This window comes from Cajanus cajan, chromosome 3 (genome assembly GCF_000230855.2).
Source record: "Cajanus cajan strain Asha chromosome 3, NIPB_CcT2T_4, whole genome shotgun sequence".
Classification (NCBI taxonomy): Eukaryota; Viridiplantae; Streptophyta; class Magnoliopsida; order Fabales; family Fabaceae; genus Cajanus; species Cajanus cajan.
This window is the reverse complement of record NC_138519.1, coordinates 30,494,431-30,508,737: the sequence shown is the minus strand read 5'-3', so window position 1 is coordinate 30,508,737 and position 14,307 is coordinate 30,494,431. Positions and strand designations below refer to the sequence as shown.

The window sequence follows — 14,307 nt, the reverse complement described above, 5'->3', positions numbered from 1 at the left end:
TTACTATTTTTGGCTGAATGGCATGTTCAATGTTCTTCATGACATTAATTTATTATATACTAAAGTGTTTTTTTGGCTTATTATATACTCATAGCTTTTTTGTTTTTTGTTTTTTGTTTTTTGTTTTCAGGTTATCTTGAAATTGTTTGAGCGTGAGACAAATTTCTTCGTCCATCTGTGGTGTTTACTGGAATGAACCAGGGAGCACAGCTTATCACTGTGCTCCGTTCTGGTATTACCTCATATATTATTGTTGCTCCATCATTCGTATCTGATTTAATGTTTTAGGGTGAATGACATGTTCAATGTTGCCCATGGTATTAAGTTAATATATACTTTTTTTCAGGTTATCTTGAAATTGTTGGAGTGCTAGACGAATTTATTGGTACAGGTGTGGTGTTTTACTGGAACGACTGGGAGCACAGCTTATCACTGTGCCCAACCCTTTTTGGTATTAGTTCATATACTTTTGCTAAGGTCTTTTAGTATTGTTTTAAATTCAAACAATTATTGCCTCCCAAAGTTACAATTTAAAATTCAATCGATTTGGAATTTTCCTGTCTTTATCTACTCATGGACATATAATACATTACAGGGAATTTCTCTCTCAAGGAAATTCAGTGTGTCCTACATTAATGATTTTTCAATATGAATATATGTTTTCAGAAAACTTTCTATCAATAATTTGGTTCACCTTTGATATTTGATTTTTTGACTTGTATTTGGTAGGCATTGGGTGCACATCATACATGTCTTTTCAAATTTACTACCGAAAAAGTTTATGAATTCCTCTGGTATATTATGTTGAGAATTAGAGAAGTTGTTAGGAATGTGGGGAAGGGTAGTTTTAATAGAGTTGCAATTAGAATTTTAGTTAGTTAGAGGGAGGGAATCAATGACATAAATAAATATGATAACTTAAGGGACGCAAATTCACTAATATCTGCCACCATTTGTAAATTGAGCATTTGGTTTTTGAGAAGGTAGAAATCCTAAAGGAGAAACCCTCCGAGGAGAGATAATTTTGCCCCATTCTCAATGCTTCAATAAAATTGTTCAACAACATTGTTTGTTTCCATCAATTTCTCTCTTCTCATTCCCAAGTTCATAACAGAAGTTGTTTTTCTCGGTTTAACAGGTATAAATAGCAACTTCCTAGTGTAACTTACCCATTTTAGGAGTAAATTAAAAACAATGGGAACATGACAAGAGCAGCTTTTGAGTACAAAAACAAGAAAAAAGAATAAATAACAATAATTAGTTTACCAGGAAAACCATGTGTCAAGAAAATGATGACTGATGAACATCTAAGGATTTGACAATATATCATTATTTGACAACTTTGTTTGATAGTTTAAATTTATTATTATTAATTGTTCAATTTATTTTTTTGTAGGAAGTATATCAGATTGAGGATAATGCTATATTGAGGAAAAAAATCCTTCAACATGTTGCTATAAGATTTAGGCAATATAAGTCTTTTCTTACCAGGGTCTGGATAAATGGGAAACAAAAAGGTAATAGTCCTTGTGATAAGTATAACATCGATCCTGAAGACTGGGAAAAATTCAAAGAAATTAGAAATGACCCAAAATGGCAGGTAAACTATGTTTATTATTTTTTAAAATTTATAATATAGCTTTATTTATTTTTCTATGTTTTTTTATGTTATGTAATTATTGCAGGTTATAAGAGAAAAAGCACAGGCTATCCAGCAACATAATGATGCCCCCACCTATTGTCTCGTGGGGGTTATGATCTCTTAGTGACAAATTATTCTAAAAAAGAAGTTAAAAGACTAAAGGAAGAAGCAATACAGTCTGGTGCTAGTCAGGATGTAGTTATTGATCCTCCTCCTCCTCCTCCACGTCATAAGATGTGGGTGATGGCTCGCACAAAAAGTTCAGGTGAAATGACTTTTGAGTCAGCTAACCAAATTGCTGAAAAAATTGTATTTTTTTAAAAATAAAACTATTTACCAATTTACTCAAAAAATTTATTCTATGATATATTGTAAACTAAATTTGTTTATTGTAGAATGAGTTGGATGAGCAAGCATCACAGGGTTCCTTTGTTCCTGACAAGCATCAAGATATATTGAATACTGCCCTTGGACGACCAGAGCATCTTGTTCGTGTTCGTGCAGCTCGTGTTGGTACTACTATTGGTTAGTACTTTGGACGACGCCAGTCACAAGGATTAGCAATAGCTAAATTAACCCCCCAAGGATTTGGAACTCCTCACACAGCAAGTTGTTGCACAACTCAAGAAAAATGATATCAATAATAGACAAACACGGGATGTTCCTCCTGTTCAAGTAGATCTTGTCCCTGATAGTAGTAAAGGTAGTTGTCCAACTCCTTCAAGTGCTACTGCTGCGGATGGTAATGCATTGGGGATGAGCCTCATGTTGATATCTCTCGTCTGTGTGAGTTATGCATCGATGATATACCACCTCGTGTAGTGGCCATTGGTAGAGTTTATGAGGGTAGTTCAACCATACACCATGTACCTCTATCAGTTGATTTGGTCAAGGTGGTTGTTGAGTTTGTCCGAGATTTTGATGCTCATGTTCATGTGCCTACTTCAGAGGTTCAACTGGTTGGACATGCCCTACAGACTTTCATTTCATGGCCGAGATGTCTTGTGAGACATATTTCATCATCTAAGCAAACACATGATATTCTAACAGTTCATAGGTCCAAACCCAGTAATGATCCTATATGTGATTTGTATGAGGCATCATTGACCTTAACTTATGGCAACCCATTTAAGGTGAAATTGTCTTATTTATATAAAGACTATTTAACATTTTTTGTTTTAGGTTGGTTACTTATCCAACTTGACCATTTCAGGTGATATGTCCTGGAAGTCTATTTGGTGTCGGTGCTAATGATTTTGTGTTCTATATTACATTCGATGATATACGTGAATTAATAGAACGTCAAATGCTTAACATCTCAATCATACAATTTTGGATGTTGTGAGTACACAATTCTTATTAGTATCAATATTTATTTAATTAATTATGATTCATTCATAATTATTTTTTATATAAATTTCAGTTATCTAAATCAAAAAATTGAAGAGCGTGGCTATGATGATTTGTATGGATTTTTAGAGCCCCAATCCACACAAAAATCAGGGAATAAGAAAGAGGAAAATATAAGTTATATCAGTGATAGGATAAAGAATTCCCAGAAACAAATTTACTTAGCTCCTTACATTGATCAGTTAGTGCATGTTTCTTATTGCATTTAATTTATGTAAATTATATATGTATTGTTTAACTAATTTTGGCTTAATGTAGAAATCATTGGCAGTTGTTAGTTCTTTGTCCTATAAGTAATGTTGCTGTATGGTTTTGTTCTTTGCATCATAAGCTCATTATGCATGTCAAAAATTTAGTCAAAAGGTAAACTTTAATTTTTACACATGTTTTAATTTTATGCTCTTTATTATAAAATTATAATAATGTAACTTACATTCATTTTATTTTCTTTAGTGTTATGGCTGTGTATAATGTCATGAATGGTAGATCTACTACATTGTCAAAGAACTTAGAATGGATTTACCCCATGGTAAGTGGTTTGTAATTAAAGTCAATGTTCCTAACAAGTTTCTTTTATTGTCTTAATTAAAAAAATTACTTATACTACTCAATTTGGTTTTCATTTTAGAGTTATAAACAACAAGGACATTACGAATGTGGATACTATGTCATGAATTGGATGTCAGAAATAATTGAAGGGGGTATAACAAATGGTTGGAGTGAGGTACATTTAAAAATATTGTTAATTTCTTTTAATGCTTATTATGATGTAACTAATATATGATGTATGTATGTTGCAGCTTTTTGAAGATGCTACAGCATTGGAGGAAACCAAATTGGAAGACATTCGGATTCATTGGGGAAATTTCTTTTTAGAAAAATTTAGAAATAGATCATGTTGAAAGGTTTAGTATTACATGTAAAATTTAGAAATAGGTGAATGTGGCTTTAGCATTAGGCGGCTAAGTACATGTCTAATGTAGTATGACCTAATTTTTTTGTGCTTCTCTTCTCTTTGTAAGAAAATACTCTTCTTTTTGGATCTCAGATAGGTCCGTCTTGATTTTTGAGTATATGGCTTCTTTAGTATTATTTATTATATGATAATGATGTAATTGAGTCATTCTTATAATGATAAGGATCTCATATTGGCCTCTTTTGGTTTATGTTGGATTTTGATGTGGCTTCTCTCACATTGGATAATTGGATTAGTTTTATTGAATCAGTTTTTACATATTTATAATTTAGTCAGTTTTATTTTAAAAATTAACCTGATTAAAAAAAATATAATCTACAATGGTTCTACAACAAAACCGACTTAGATGTGTGTTAATCTAAGTCGGTTTTTGTCAAAAACCGACTTAGATTTACACATACATCTAAAATGGTTTTTGTCAAAAACTGACTTAGATCAACACATACATCTAAGACTGTTTTATGAAAACTGACTTAGATCAACACATACATCTACGACTGTTTTATGAAAACTGACTTAGATCAACATATACATCTACGACTGTTTTATGAAAACTGACTTAAATGAACACATACATCTAAGTCGGTTTTTACATAACCGACGTAAATATGTTTATTCATCTACGTCGCCTTCATCTAAGTCGGTTTTAGAACCGATGTAGATATGACAAAATAATTGACTTAGAATACAATCTTTCTAGTAGTGTTTGTTTTCACCTGGACCTTCCAGATAGGTATGAAACTTCAAATAGTCCTGACTCACTTTCATTACAGCTCTTAATACATTATTAAATTATCTGCTTATTGTTTCTTTAGATCTATAGTAACTAAACTCCACTACTTTGTACTTTAGGTTGTGAGCAAGAATATGTAAAAACATTGTCACCGCTTCAGTTATTGGAACATTTCTTGTTCTTACTAACCCTCCTCTTTCTTGTAAAATTGTACAAAACTTGAAAAATACACTCTTACTAAGCCTTAATTGTTCAATGCAATCTTTTTTTGCCCCTCTATAAGGACAATTAAGAAAACTACGCCACTCCAATTCCCAATTATGGGATGGTTCCTTAAAAAAATAATTTTTATGGTACCATGCTACTACACTCATAACCATATAAACCACATAAGCAACAACCAATATGGTTATCTCCTTGAACTCTTCTCTTTTACGTTTTCTTGAAGTAATTCTGCTATTAACTAGGCTAACATCCATTTCTTCTCAATCTACACCAAGTGAAACTAATATAAGAGAGAAAAATATAAAATAATTAAAATGAAATATAAAATAATTTCAAAATATATTATATATATGTCAAGTTTCTACTACGTATAAATTCATAATAGTTCAATATACAACATTAGCAATGATAGGTAATTAATAAATGATATCATAGTAACTAGAAACAAAGAAACAAAAAAAAAATATTCATTTTATTAACGTAGTCTGAAAAGATATTGCACTAGCATGAGCACACCTTACATACATACTTTTTGATTTATTTTAGATTTTTCCAATCAAAAGTATATATTAACCTAACAGTATTGAGTTAGACAATATTGAATTTGAATGTCTGAGCTCATAAAGATGACCTCATAGCAGCAAAGACACATTACGAGTTGATGAAAACTTGACAGCAACATTAAGTCTGGTGGTGAAAGAAGTCAAAGTGATTTTTATTTTACCTTAGCCATGAATTCCATCCTATCTTACAAGTTATAGTAGCAAGTACCCTAAACATAAAATATTAAAGAATGCAGCTGCTTAGGCATTTGACTTTGCTCTACAAATTAGACCTCTGTTTCATTCTAGAAATATATTAAGAAAAACTGGCATCTCCTACGTTCTTGTTTTGTATTTAAGACACAAACACTCTTGAATCTTATAGAAATATGTGTGGAATTAATTAATAGTCTATGCACCCAATGCATAACTAAAAATGAGTGTAATAGCATATAAATTAGGAAATATAACATGTTCCACCAGAAAAGAAAAAAATCTAGTTCAAGTAGGTAACAATTGTAACCTTGTCTGTTTCATAGATGTTATTGGAATTTCTTGAAAGATCATAAACATAAAATTTTATTTAGGATTACTTCGACTTGGATCAGAAACCATTAAATTAATTCTTGTCTTTGGACTCTAGTGAGAGATCATATAAATTCCTTAACACGAAAATTACTTTTCAAGAAGTAAATACTTATAGTGAGAGTATCAAGTCTGTGATCAAAGTTACTATTATTTTTGTACAAAATAAAATGCTTTAATGGTTATTTTGGTAGAAAGAATTGTATAAAAGTATATATGCAGTTAAAACAATTAAGCCTAGTTAAGGATCATCGTCATTTATTTTTAAAAAAAATTGAGTTGAGGTATATCTAACAGTTATCAAATCATTATGTGGTTATCATGACAGAAATAAATGTTATAATGGACCAATTACTCCCCTGACTTAACTAGAAGAAGATCCCCTTACAAAAAATATTGATAGGAGAGTAACAAATAAACAAATCATTCGCAAAGGTAGTGTTTCATGTGCTGATAGATATAGATTGTCATTAATCAGTAAACACATGTTCTTGCTCTTCAGATAATTAACTCAGAATTAACCAAATTTATTAAAAGCAATAACATTATTTACTATTCTATATTTTCAGCTAGTTGGAGTGATTGATTTACCAAAGCGTTTTTCTTATTTATTTATATTTTTTATGGTATATACTATATAGTTGATGAGGCACAATATGAATTATTGTAATACAAATAATATTAGATTACTAGTACATATAGTTACATGGAGCTGAAAATTTCTGCTACAAGACCGTAAATAACAAATCACAGAATTTCAATGCACCACTTTCCTTTATTCCTCTCTATTTTGAGAGAACTAATGTTGTGTTTGGATAAGTATTAGAAACTGGTTATCAATTTAATTGCAGTTGATCAAGTGCTAATACCCTAAATATAAGAGATAAGGACTTCCCTTGATCTTTCAATAGTAGAATAATTTCTACTGATTAGCTTTGGGGTCTTTGTTACAAGTAAAACATTAAATGGCAATGTGCAACCTATGCTATTATTTGGAGCAATTGATTGAAGCATAACCCTTTCTTTTATCCACATTTTAATAGGTCAAAAGTTAATTATGATCAAAGTAGTTAATGGACAATGGATGTAGGTGGGTTTATGTAAGGTTGAAAGAGGGCTCAATGTGGAATGGAAGCTGGTATTGCATCTTACCACCACAACACTCAATACCACAATGGTAAAGTGCTCAACAACATGCATTCAGGAGAGACTCTATGGCCTATGCTGCTATAACAGCTATTATGTTTGGAGAGACTCTATGGCCTATGCTGCTATAACAGCTATTATGTTTGCATTGACAAACTTGTTAAGAATGGTAAAACACTGACATTTGGCGTTAAAACATTTTATAACAAAACAAAGAAACACTAATTTGTAACAAATGAATCAATGTATCAATTTACTGAAATCAAACATGGAATTGAAAGTAAAACCCTAGATTAATAAAATATTCAATAAGAACTAAAATATAACCCTAAAATTGAAAGAGAAGAAAGACAAACCTGAGCAAATGGAGAAATCAAGGATTGTCAGTTAAACAATCACGAGCAAGAGGAAAATCGAGATTATGAGCATGCGAGAGAACGAAAATCATGAAAGAATGACAAGCACAAGCGAGCGAGAAATCGAGATCAAGATCAGGAATGGGCGAGAGAACGTGAATCGGTAAAGAGAAAGAACCACGAGAGATGGTCACAAGTGTGAGAGCGAAAAGCCAAACCGCAAGTGCAAGAGCGAGAGAGCCAACCACGAACGTGAGAGAGCCAACCGCGAACGTGAGAGAAGCGACATGATGAGCGTGTGTGACTAAGACCAAGGAATTAAAGTTCTCTTTTTTTTATTGAATTTCAAATTCTATTAATTCTAGTTAATTGAAATGCTTCATAAACTAAGAGATTTAAAATTCTTTTTAAAATAACTTATCCAAACAACATAAATTAGAGTAAAGTATTTTAATTTCTTTAAAAAAATGAATTACCTCATTAAAATACTTTATCCAAACACACTGTAAGGGTATGAGTTATAAAGAAATATAAAAGTGCCTCAAAAATGCAAAGGCAAAAATAAGCTTATACATGTATCTACCATGTACAAGAAAAGAACTCAAACTATACAAAGTATATGTCATAGAGACTATGAGACTAAGTAGAAGAGACATACTCAATGCTCATATAGAGCATAGGTGAAAGAAACACCTCTTTTCTAGAAATCTCCTTAAGGATCCTAACCATAGACCTAGTTAAAGGTTTAATGGTCTCCAAGTGTGAGCTTCCTATGGATGGTCCTTCGTCACTTAATTGGTGAACCACTCAAGATTGAGAGTCTTTGGTGGGATTATTCTTCTCCCAACATACCACTCAAAATATTACTTTTGAGCCTTCTCCTCCGAAAACCAACGATTGACTAATGCTTGTCTTTTAAAAGAAAGAGATATCTTACTCCCTGTAACAGCCTAATTTTCATAGAATGTACGAGGACCCAAAAGCCCAATGAGGGTAATTTAGTAATTTACAGGAGTGTTTTAGTAGCCCAGAACGGGCCGTTCCAAGTTACTAAAATGAAGGTGATTTAGTGGCTCAGAACGGGTCGTTCCAAACTATTAAATTTGCCTATGATTCTTAGTTGGGAACGGGTCGTTCCCAACTGGAACGGGCCGTTCCGGATTTCAGAAATGGCCTTTAAACCTTATTGAGAATGGGCCGTTCTAGTTTCAGAACGGGCCGTTCCAAAATATGACCGTTGAGAGTTTTTAATGCAAACCCAGAATGGGTCGTTCTGGTTTGAGAACGGGCCGTTCTAGATGTAAATTTTACTCATGATTTAAGGGTCCAAAATGGGCCGTTCCAAATTTGGAACGGGCCGTTCCAGAGACGCCTGATTCCTATAAATAGAGCACTCTGGTACTCCCAAAAAGCACACTTTTCTCTTTTCTCTTCTTTTCTTCTTTGCTTTCTTCTTTTCCTTCTACACTCTTTGAAGACCGAGGGGCACTCAGAGGAGGAGACCAAGGAGATCTTTGTTTTAGTTTCAACTACTGTTTATCCAGGTACGGGGGGAAAAAGGATTATTTATATGTAGAGTTACATGAGGGAATTGGGTAGAGGAAAAGTCCCTTAGGATTATGAGTAATTTTATAATTATTTCTGTTTGGAGAATTATTGGTCTTATGTGATTCTATATATATTTAGGACTACGAATATATGATTTATTTGTAAAAATGATGCTTTGGGAAAGAGAACAAAATTATAGAAAAGTGCTTGTAAGTTAGGTTTTGGAAAAATTGGATTATTTCTGTTTGAGGAATTAATGATTCCATTAGACTGTATATGTATTGAGGATTAGAAATATGCTAATAATTTGTACAAATGATGATCTGGGAGAGAGAACAAAATTGTAGAAAAGTGCCTGTGAGTTAGGTTTTGAAAAAATTGGGGGTTTTATTGTTTGGGTTAAGATTATATTAAATTGGCGATTTAATCTGGTTTTATATTAATTTATAAATATTATTATTACATGATTTGGTAAAATTGATGATCTAGATGAGGATGAGGATTCATGGTGAATTACTTGAGGGGTATGTGAACCACTATTTTGTGTGGATTGTGTATGTATTGTGGAATTGAGATGTGGAGGTCGATGTGGATGTGGATGTGGATGTGGATGTGATTGTGGTTCCTCACACTTATGACCAGGGGTGGCACAACCTTACACAAGAGATGCTACAAGCATGACCTTGGCATAGTATGGGATGGGTGATTCCTCATGCTTATGTCAGGGGTGGCACGACCTCGAGCAAGAGATGTTGTAGGCGTGACCTTGGCACAGTGTAGGAGTGTGATTTCTCATACTTATGTCGGGGGTGGCACGATCTTGGGCAAGAGATGCTACAGGCGTGACCTTGGCATAGGGTGGGATGTGTGAGGCAATTAATGTTTATGTCGGGGGTGGCACGACCTCGAGCAAGAGATGCTACAGGCGTGACCTTGACATAAGGTTAATTGTAAGATTTGTGTGGATTGTAATGGATTTGTTTGATTATGAATTGTGATGTGAAGATGATGCATGATTGATAGAATGATGATATATCTATAGAAATGCTTGTAAATAACATTTCAAGTTATGATGAGATAATGTTGTGGATTTCCTTGTGTACTTTATATATAAATGTTTTCTTTTCTCACCGTACAATTTGTGGATGTTTTAGGTGAGGAAGATTCGGCTTTGAGTGGCATCTAGAATGTCAACCGTTGAGTTGTGGGTGTGCTCTGATATTGTGACATCGAGGCAAAGAATTCTAGGATAAATTTTTATATGTATTTAGAGTTATACCTTCTCTTTTGAAAGCAATTTGTAAACTCCCAAGTTTTACCTTCTAAATTTCATTTTTAATTATTTTGGTTATTTTTGAAGGTTTTATGTGAACCCTTTTACCAACGTTGAATATTTTATTCTTTAGTTTATTTGCAAGATTTATTTATATATGTGTTGGGGTAGTAAGGGTGTCACACTCCCACTCACTTCAAGCTTTCATGGTTTCTTTGAAGATGATGATGCCATTGATGGATTTAGAGAATAAAAGATGAAAAGTTTGAGGGTTTGAAGCTTGGAATAGTTTAGGGTTTGAGAGTGTGAAAAGATTGAGGTTTAGAATAACATATTTATAATGAGAATATGTAAATTGAAGGATTATAAGTGTTAGAAAACGATTGGGTAACTAAAAGGTGTTGATTTTCATGAAGGGTTAAGGTGGTTAGGAGTTGGTGTGCATAATAAACATTTAAAAATTAGCAAAATGTGAACAGACACAAAATAATCGATTATTTCCACAAATAGTCGATTATTTGTATTAGTAAAAACACCCAAAAACCTAATCTACACTAAATAATTGATTATTTCCTGAAATAATCAATTATTCCAGCCAGCGGCATTTAAGTTAACCTAAAATAATTGATTATTCTTGTAAAAATATATAAATATACTTACTTAAAATAATCGATCATTACTTGAAATAATTGATTATTCAATAGCACTTAGTTTCTCATGAACCTAAATAATCAATTATTTGACCAAATGATTGATTTTCCCATACAAGCATGTATTCACATGCATTAAATAATCAATTAAAACTTACTTTAATCAATTATTGCAGTAAGGAGTAGTCAATTTCAAAAACTTTTAATACTTCATACATTTCCACGCAAACATATTCAAATCAATCATTTAACTTGGTCATTTTGCATATCAAGATACAAACAATATAAACCATATTCAAACAATTTATTGTTCAATTTAAACATGATTCACTCAAGATTCCTAGTTCATTTTTAAGAAGATTAAATTTATCTCTAAGTAAAGACTTAAATGAATATATCAACTAATTATTTACTTATTTCTATAAACTCTATTATCGAATCACCTTTTTGAATATGGTCACTAAGAAAGTGATATCTTATCTCTATGTGTTTAGTTCTAGAATGCAATATAGGACTCTTGGCTAGATTTATAACACTAGTATTATCACACGAAAGGAATATTATCTAATCTTACATCGTAGTCCATTAATTATTATTTCATCCATAGAAGTTGAGCACAACAACTTTAACGATTATGTACTTAGCCTCAATTGTACTTAAAGCAAGACAAGTTTGCTTCTTACTATGCTATGAAACTAATGCACTTCCTAAAAGATGACGAGTACCATTAGTACTCTTTCTATCTAATCTACATCTAGCATAATCATAACTTGATATCCTACTAAGCTTAGAGAGACACCCTTAGGAAACCATAATCCAACATCTATAGTTCCTCTTAGATATTTTAGAATTCTTTTTACAACAATCATATGTGAATCTTTTGGATTAACTTGAAATCTAGCACATAAGCATACAAAAAACATTATATCTGGTCTACTAGCTATTAGATATAAGAGAGATCCAATTATACCTCTATATTTTCATATGTCTACAATTGTAGCTCTTTCATCCAAATCAAGACTACTTGAAGTTAAAATTGGTGTGACAACTTCTTTAAAACTTTCCACACCAAATTTCTTCAAAAGCTCATTGTAATACTTACATTGATTTATGAAGATTTCATTGTTCAGTTGCTTTATTCATAGTCCCAAAAATAATGTCAATTCTTTCATCATACACATTTCAAACTCACTCTGCATAGTCTTGGCAAATTCTTGACATAAATTGGTAGCTCCAAATATTATATCATCCACATAGATTTGAACAATCATAGTATCATTTCTAAAAATTTTCACAAACAATATGTTATCTACTTTTCCTCTTAAATAATTATTATCAAACAAGAATTTACTCAATGTTTCATATCAAGACCTACAAGCTTACTTTAGTCCATATAGTGATGGAAACCTTAAGAAAAACTATATTGATGTAACTTCTCCTTCAAGATTCTTGGGCGGATCTTTCACTTCTTGGACTCTTTCCAGCTTCTTCAATGGCTTTCATTGATGTTAGAAGCCATTTCTAACACACAAGAGAAGATAAGAACTCTCTTAGGTGACGCCATACTCTTGAAGAATGATAAATCTCTTCAATTTCTCACCACACGCAAGAAAGGATAAGAGAAAATGAAAATTTTCAAAGAGAGAAACAAGCTTTGAGAGAGAATTGGAGAAGAATTTCATCCAAATCTCAATAATATGCTCAAAGTTGTATATAAAGGGTTCCAAGTACCTATATCTAGTGTTTAGATAGCTTGGAGAAGAAGCTAGAGTCTTAGGTAGCTTGGAAAGGAAATTAGACATCTAGGAGATAATAAGGAGACACTTAGAGATCTAGTTCCACCAATCACAAACAAACTCTAGGAGACATGTAGGAGACAACTAGATCTAGAAGAGCCAATGAGTAAGTGCCAAGTGTCTTCTTGTCTTTAGGTGGTTGGAGAAGTAGTTTTAAGAGTGGAAACTAACCAAGGTGGGCGGCCAAGGTGTTCTTGGCTAGTGTTGGTCAAACCAAATACCAAGGAATTGGTTTGCTTTGGTTAACCAAATGAAGGTTAAACCAAGCCAAATCAATTCCTTGGGCTAAGAGAAGAAAAACTAGCCCAATATCACTTTTGGCTATTTCAACACCTTTACTACTTCCACACTATCTAGAATGACTATTTTCACTCCAACTACTAAACTCAAAAAACTAAAAATGGTGACCATGAATACAAGGTCAAAAGGAATATATTTCGATAAGGAACATGCCTCTAAATCCTAAAGGCATGACCTGCAAATATAATATACATACATGTTTATGCATATCAGATACAATATAATATACATACATGTTTACGCATATCAGATAGTTTATCAAGTTCATGCATTTCATATTAGAGCAATCATCAAGCATTTAAGGGTTTAGGGTTCTAAGGCTCTCCCCCTCACTTGATTATCCCTTAAACAAGTTTGATATATCGTTTCCTACTTCTCCCCTTTTGTAATCATCAAAAAGAGATAGGTGTAGACAAAACAACAGTTTATTATTCACCTATCAATTCCATTCCTAGCCTATCTCTCGGCCAGATATATCTATCTTCTTGAAGGGATTTAGTAAAGACATCTGCTAGTCGTTCTTCTGTTTTAACATATATTAATTTGAAAGTTCCTTTTTGCACATGATCTCTAATGAAATGATGTTTTATCTCTATATATTTAGTCCTAGAATGCAAAACAGGATTTTTAGAGATTCTAATTGTAGTAGAGTTATCACAAAGTACATGAATACTACTCTCATAGATGTCTTAGTCTTCCAACCGATGTTTGATCCAAAGCAATTGCGTGAGGCACTATCCTGCGACGACAAACTCAGCTTCACATGTTGATCAGGCAATCGTGCTTTGTCTTTTGCTAGTCCATGATACTAAGCATCAATCGAGAACATGACATCCTCTACTAGTGCTTTTTCTCCCCATTTGTCTCCTACGTAATCTGCATCACAATATCCTAATAGAGAAAAATTCTGGCTTCTAGAGAAGTTGATTCCTAGGTTAGTTGTTCCTTTATGATATCTTAAAATACGTTTAACAACTTTTAAATGTACCTCCTTAGGTCTTACTTGAAATCTAGCGCAGATGTAGACGCTAAACATATTGTCAGGTCTAGATGCTGTTAGATACAAGAGTGAACCTACCATTCCTCGATACATGGTGTTATCTACATCTGGTGAATCTTCATCCA

The 14,307-nt window shown here is 32.6% G+C and overlaps 1 long non-coding RNA gene across 1 annotated transcript; it reads left to right on the top strand.

The window, feature by feature from the left end:
* The first annotated feature begins 2,200 nt into the window (after positions 1 to 2,200).
* Positions 2,201 to 4,396, top strand: LOC145956545 (uncharacterized). The gene is made up of 3 exons (XR_014432792.1): positions 2,201 to 3,581; positions 3,681 to 3,776; positions 3,853 to 4,396. It is a non-coding gene; the product is annotated as an uncharacterized LOC145956545 (long non-coding RNA).
* The last annotated feature ends 9,911 nt before the right edge of the window (positions 4,397 to 14,307 follow it).